This window comes from Triticum dicoccoides, chromosome 7A, assembly GCF_002162155.2.
Source record: "Triticum dicoccoides isolate Atlit2015 ecotype Zavitan chromosome 7A, WEW_v2.0, whole genome shotgun sequence".
Classification (NCBI taxonomy): domain Eukaryota; kingdom Viridiplantae; phylum Streptophyta; class Magnoliopsida; order Poales; family Poaceae; genus Triticum; species Triticum dicoccoides.
Window position 1 is genome coordinate 640,770,658 of NC_041392.1, and position 7,807 is coordinate 640,778,464.

A 7,807-nucleotide genomic window follows, 5' to 3' on the forward strand; every position below is an offset into this window, starting at 1 on the left:
GAGTGTGATGAAATTTTGAAAGATATTTCAAACTTCCCGGTCATATTACGTATCATATTTACAAAAAAGTCCAAAATTAATTCAAAATTAATTTTTTTTGTTACTAGTGGTGCACCTAGCAAATGGTGCGCCACTAGTAAGTTTGAATTTTTTTTCCATTTCCCCCCCTCTAGATCTTAAAAGCCCCAATCTTTCGTTCTGTTAGGTTTTTGGGGATTCTGAAAAACACCTCTATCCGTGCTTCACATAAGATAAGGGAGGCTATTCTTCCCCTCTTGCAAAAGCATATCCCTCCAGGGCATCCGACAGTCCGATGAGCGGGCTGCCGAATATAGGGAAGACATGTTGTGAGAGCGGCGATCCGCCGCGACCGGTCGTAGACTAGTTCTACCGCAACGCGGTATAGTTTTGTTACAATATGCTTGAAATGTAAAAAAATTCGTTCGATTTGAATAAAAATCATCCGGTTGGCATGTAATTGGTCTGATTTGTTTAACACCAATTTGAAATGTATGCAGATAGCATTGGATGGCCGGCTCCCACATCCATGTCCGCGAACTGCCCCCCTATCCACGGACATATGCGGTGTCTGGTTTGCGGGAGATGCCCTTACTAGGATGTACTCTGCATAAATAAATAAAATCAGGTCGAATGGTGAAACTATTTTTGCAATGTTCTTGCATTGTCATGGTATCTCTAATGTCATGCATCAAACCACCTGTAAACGTCTATACTCGTTTGGATTGCACTGTCCGTTTTGTGTCCACGAGCGTCGTCCATGCATCCAAATTCATGAAAACCAAAAGCAAACCTGGCGGAGGTTTGCGGAACGTCTGGACAGCAGCCATGTCGGATTATGATACCCCAGGCCCATAGACCCCCTCCCTTGAATCCTCACTTTTCTCATTCTGTCCCTTTGTCCTTGTTGTGTATCCACGTAGTCCGAGGTCCCCGTCCCTGGAAGCAACCCCGGAGAGATCGAAACACAATTCTTTTTGTCGCCAATGAAGCCTCGGCGACTCAAGTCGTGACTCGCCTAAGACGATGCAGATCTTCGTGAAGACCCTGACGGGTAAAACCATCACGTTGGAGGTGGAGGGCAGCGACACGCCGACACCGTGGACAGCGTTAAGGGCAAGGTCTGGGACAAGGAAGGGATCCCGCCGGACTAGCAGCGGCTCATCTTCGCCGTGAAGCAATTGGAGGACGTTCGCTTGCTGGCGACTACAACGTGCACAAGGAGTCGACGCAACACCTGGTGCTCCGCCTCCACAGCAGCACCACCATCAAGGTCAAGACGCCAACCGCCAAGGAGATCGAGATCGACATTGAACCCACTGACATGGCCGACAGGATCCAGGAGTGCGTCGAGGAGAAGGAGGGCATCCCGCCAGTCCAGCAGAGGCTCATATTCGATGGCAAGCATATGGCCGGCGACAAGACAGGCGGCTACGTGCTCCACCTCGTGCTCGCCCTAGGGGGATGCCTGCTAGAATTTGGGTCTTACGGTCGCTTGCTTTCCCATGAGGGTGTAGCTTTGGTTTGATTTCTTGCTTATGATTTTGGGTGTCTATAAGATTTTGGTTGGAACCTTTTGAACACTGTTTGAGTCTCTTTTAAAGCAATAATGGTTGAGGTTACATGTACGTACAATAACAACAATTATCTGCACAATAATCTTTTCACATTCGTTCATATATTTTTACCACCAATCCACTAAATCAAAGATATGAAAATTTGTTTTGAGCCAAACGTTGCCTCGCTGTTTGAATAAAGATACTTGCACTAACCAATCAAAGATATGCAATTTTTACCGCTATAAGTCACGGCGCTGACCGACCGATCAGACGGACGAGAACCACACGGGAATGCTCTCCGGCATTCAGTCGTAGAATGGACCAATTTTGATCCAAAAAAATAGAATGGACCAATTTCGCCTCCAGGCTACGACCTGGTTGACTCTATATCTATATGGCCGCAGAAAATGGTTTTTCTTTTGGGTGAATTTATTTGTTGGGCCAGTTAAGTTAATATATAACACCAATAGGTTTTGGGCCGTGTTATGAAAATATTTTTCAGTGTATTTTCTGCTATATTATGACAATGTAAATTATTTATGCACTATTCAAATGAGAAATATGAGCCCAAATTTATGTTGAAAGTTACTTTAATGATGAGAGAATTTTATAATGTTTTTCCGTGGGTTATAATGGACCTAATTATGGTATCGATCATTTTATTCATCTTTAGTGCTTTCTAAGTTGTTTCAGTTCTTTTTTATGTTTATGCATTGAAAATAAATCTAGTATTATGCTAAAATTATGTTTCAATTTTTTGAATACGGTTGAACCAATTGGAAATTGTATTAAAAATTCATGTGGCATTAATATTAATGTCATTTCATGGCAATTTTTTTAATGATGATCACCTTTTAGCATTATTTTAATGTGAAAATTCATCTTGTAAAATGATATATTCACCATTATTACCCAGTCACTAAATTTTCCAAAAATTATTATTTGGAAAATTTAGTTTAATGTGCTGTTTATGTTGATGCCATCCTTGTGGTATTTTTTTAATGATGCGATCATCATCAACAAGCACATGTCACCTTAAGGAAATATTAATTTTCGTGTGGTTTGGTTTTCCACACCGCACCATGCGGCACAATATGTTTGGCTGACATGCGTAACGGGCAAAATTAATGTTTTCTTATCGTGCATTTTATCTTATTGAATGCACTGTAGAACTAGAATGGCGTTGATGAAATTATGGTCGATTCTCTAAATTAGCTCGCTCCAGAATAAGAATAATAGAGCGTGACTCGCTCTATTACTGAATACTCCCTCCGTCTCAAAATAAGTGCTTCAACTTTATTATAACTTTGTACTAACGTTGGTACAAAATTTAGACACTTATTTTGAGACGGAGGGAGTATAAACTAGCTATAGTTGGTAAGTTCTTTGTCAAGTGATTAGAGATAAGGTTATGAGGTGAATATTCTTTTCCCTGGTTAAAATTTCATCAAAAAGGGAGCTGACCTCGACACAAGAAGCCGGTCCATAAAAGTTACAGTCTCGAATGTAAGCAGTCCAATACTGAACAAACACTTGTTTCAAAAACGGCGCGACAAGTCGCGCAGCCACTTCTAGTAACTGTCCAAATTTCAACGAGACTGTAGCCAATCTGTTGAAAATGGAACACAAAATTTGACGATGAAATCCACGTGACTTTTACAACCCCTGCGACCTTTCTGTGTTCCATCCAAACTCAAACATGTGAGAGAAAAACAAGAAGCAAGCAAAAGATGCTCTGCAATTGCTTACCCAAAGTTGTTATACAACTATTGCAGCAGATAAAAAATCCCTTAATTTTATTAAACAAAAGTCAGCTGATGTACAAACCATGCGAACAATGTAATCTGCAGAAACTAGTATTCTTGTAGTGTTATATGGGATCAAACCTGAATTTTGTTCACATGTTATTCGGAAGATTTACGACATGTGCTAAACCAAATATACTCCGGGTGTGCAGCAAAATGCAGCAAGTCGCCTGCATTTTCATTTTCTGAGTAAACATGGGTGCATTAGCATCGCCATATTCAGAATGATAGGTGCTAATGAAAATGACTGAAACTTATAGGCCGAGTGTCCGGGCGCATCAGCATCACCATGTTCAGAATTCAACCTTTGTGAAAACACAAATTCATTTTCTGCTGATGGACTCAAACTTTCAACAGAGTTTCATCCAAGACACCACATATGTGCCAACACCAGATGCTTCATCGAAGACTAAGAGAAATGCAGGTGGCAACGTTAAAGTAGTGTCCATTGTCGAACACATTACAGACTAATGTCACTGCACCACTCACTTCTATAGTGCTCCCACATTTCTGATCAACAACATATACTCATCAGAAATTCTATAGTGCTCCCACTCACTTCTTTGGAAATACAAGTTTCTCATAAACTTTGTATAAACCCAAAATCTTTGATCATCCCATCAAAGCGTACATTCCAACTCCAAGATGCTTACTCCAGTCCTTAGAAGGGTTGCTGGAGCTTTGCATACTTGTTAGCATCTTTCAGGATTGACAAAATCTTCTGGTTGTATCACATACAACCTTTCCTCAAGAAAATCGTCAAGGAAACAATATTTTGACATCCTATCTGCAAGATTTCATAAATAATGCAGTACCTGCTAATATAATTCCAACAGACTCTTAGCATCGCTACGAGTGAGAAAGTCTCATCGTAATCAACTCCTTGAACTTGTCGGAAAACATGTTAACGACAAGTCAAGCTTTCTTAATGGTGATACTTACCATCATTATCCGTCTTTCTTTTAAAATCCACATGTACCTAACAGCCTTACGACCATCAAGTAGTTCTTCCAAAGTCTACACTTTGTTTTCATATATGGATCCTTTCTCGGATTTTATGGCCTCGAGCCATGTAACGCCCTCGATGCGGCTATAGCTCCCACGTGTCGATGCACAACTTAGAGACATAACCGCATTGAAAGCAATGTTGCAAGTTAGGAAATCATCACAAACATCCCATGTAATAAATAATAAAGGGGAGATACATAGTTGGCTTACACTCGCCACGTCACATCAAAGTACATAAATAACATCCATCAAACAGACACTCATGGCCCGACTACGGCGCCAAAATGGAAAAGAACCCAACATGTGACAAGGCCCTGAATCGAACCCCAACTAGGCACCACTACTGATCATCCGGAAAAGACACATAGTATCGCTGAGAGTCCTCGTCGAACTCCCACTTGAGCTCATAATCGTCACCTGGAGCGGAAACACCTGGACCTGCATCTGGAGTTATAGTATCTGTGAGCCACAGGGACTCAACAATCTCGCACCCTCGCGATCAAGACTATTTAAGCTCATAGGAAGGATAGGCAAATATATGTGGAGCTGCAGCAAGCGACTAGCATATATGGTGGCTAACTTATACGCAAAAGAGAGCGGGAAGAGGAGGCAATGCGCGAGCGAGAATCTAGAAGAACAACCTACGCAAGCATAACTCCAACACCGTGTCCACTTCCCAGACTCCGCCGAAAAGGGGCCATCACGGTAACACACCCGGTTGATTCATTTTAATTAAGTTTAGTTCAAGTTATCTACAACCGGACATTAACAAATTCCCATCTGCCCATAACCGCGGGCACGGCTTTCGAAAGTTCAATCCCTGCAGGGGAGTCCCAACTTAGCCCATGACAAGCTCTCACGGTCAACGAAGGAATAGACCTCCACCCAAGACACACCGATCAGACTCGGTATCCCCGTACAACAAGACAATTCGACAGGCCAAAACTAAACCAGCAACACCGCCCGAATGTGCCGACAAATCCCGATAGGAGCTGCACATATCTCTTTCTCAGGGCACACTCAGATTGTCCTAGGTACGGGTAGGCCAGCCCAGAGTTGCCCCTGGTGGCCACCGACAGCTGACAGTTGGACCAACACTCAGAGGAGCACTGGCCCGGGGAGGGTTAAATAAGATGACCCTCGGGCTCCGGAAACCCAAGGGAAGAAAAGAATAGGTGGCAAATAGTAAAACCAATGTTGGGCATTGCTGGCAAAGCTTTAATCAAGGCAAACTATCGAGGGGTTCCTATTATAACCCAACCGCGTGAGGGACGCTAAAATCCGGGAACATAACACCGATATGACGGAAACTAGGGCGGCAAGAGTGGAACAAAACACTAGGCGAGAGGCCGAGCCTTCCACCCTTTACCAAGTATATAGATGCATTAAGATAACATAGCAATATAATGATATCCCAACAAGTAAATAAATGTTCCAACAAGGAACGGCTCCAATCTTCACCTGCAACTAGCAACGCTATAAGAAGGGGCTGAGCAAAGCGGTAACATAGCCAATCAACGGTTTGCTAGGAACATGGTGGGTTAGAGGTTCAACATGGCAATTGGGAGGCTGACAAGCAAAAGGTAGGCATCGAAGCATTGGCATAGCAAGAGCGAGAAAACTAGCATAACAAAGATAGTAGTGATTTTGAGGGTATGATCATCTTGCCTGCAAAGCTGTCAAAGTTGACTGGATCCTCAAAGCACACTCAACGGGCTCCTCGGTATCGAACTCGTCTCCCGGCTCTACCCAAACAACACAAACAAACAACAAAGATACAATCAACCACATGCAAGGACAAACAGAAGATGCAAAGATGGTATGCTATGCGGGATGCGATGCGGGATGCAAAATGCAAGACGTTACAGGAAAAACATGAACCTGGCCTCAACTTGGAAAACCAAGTGTGCCACTGGATAGAGGGGATGAAATCGCTTGAAAACGATATAAAGATCATTGGGATCGGAGCTACGGTTTGGAAATGGCAAGCGTTTTAAGATATGAAGCGGTCTGCGATATACAGCAAGTAGGCATCTAAACGCAATGAAATGAACATGCTACAGCCACCAAACATGACAACAAAAGACATGGCAGTGATGTACTCAAGATGCTTAACAAAACACTAGCACTGAGCCACGGCCAATTCATCCATTATGAGGTTCAAACAAGCATGGCAAAAGCGAATAAGCAAAACAGATTTCAGACTTAGTGAAATTAACACTAGTCTGAAATTTCAGACCACGATGCTCTCTTCGGAGCAGCAAAACAACATGATACAAGACCTGATCATGACAAGTAAGAACATGGCATGGAGCTACTCAACAAGCTTAACAAAACACCCAAAGTGACCTGGGGCCAAAAGGGTTCACAAAAATACTCTAACGAGCACACGAACATAGATAAAACACAATCAGTTTTCAGACAGTGAAAACTGAGACATGCTGAAACTTAACTCACGAAGGCATGTAAACGAGCTCGATGCACTCACTACGGTACAAGTCATGGCAAGGCAAGCATACATACAGTAAGAAGACACAAAATGCTAGCTAGACATGGCAAGAACAATGGCATAGCATGCATGGATCAACTACAATAGCTCCGGCAAAATCGCAAAATAGTTAACAATCTGCCCAAAATCACAACGATGCAAAAGTTGAGCTCGATTGACTCAAACTAGGGTGCACCAAACTAGCAAGTAAAGACATGGATGGATAGAGCATAACAAGATTAACAAAAGTCCCTTACTGATCATCCTCAAAAGGGGCACGGATCACTAGGAAACAAGCTGAACATAAGGCATCATGAACTAAAAATCCCAGACTTAGTGAAAATCACTGTCCCTGAAAACAGATTTCTCAGGTGCCCCTCTTTGCAAGCTTGCACAAGTCACCACACACATCCTAAAAATGCATGGGTTGCACCTCTAGAAACAAGACAAAATGCTTAATAAATCATCTCAAGGACTCACAGGCATATCATGCATACATTAATCATGGCAAAAATGACAAAAGTCTAGGATGAACTAACGGATCTGACATTTAACTCACGATGCCTCCTTCTAGAAGCATTTCGGGCATCAAGATGAACACAAATGAAAATGATGCAATGGAATGAAATGATGTACTCGTCGAGACGAAGATTTTGATATATTATATGTCCAAAACGGAGTTACAGATACGGAGATATCACTGGTCAAAGGTAGCATAAAAGATTAAGGGGGAGAGGGAAAAGTCAACCGTCGCTAGGGTTTACTGTAGCACAGATCTGGATCGCGCGCGCGGCACTGTTCATGCACTGTTCATCGGCGCGGACCTCGAGAACTCCGGTGAGGTGGGCGGCTCCGGCGAGGTCGGCCGGTGGAGAGGGTGGCCGTGGGGGCGGCGGCCGGCGACGAGGCGCCCGGGGCGGCGCTGGACG

The 7,807-nt window shown here is 43.1% G+C and overlaps 1 pseudogene; it reads left to right on the forward strand.

The window, feature by feature from the left end:
- Positions 1-1,044: 1,044 nt before the first annotated feature.
- LOC119333769 lies at positions 1,045-1,546 on the forward strand (annotated as a pseudogene).
- Positions 1,547-7,807: the final 6,261 nt, after the last annotated feature.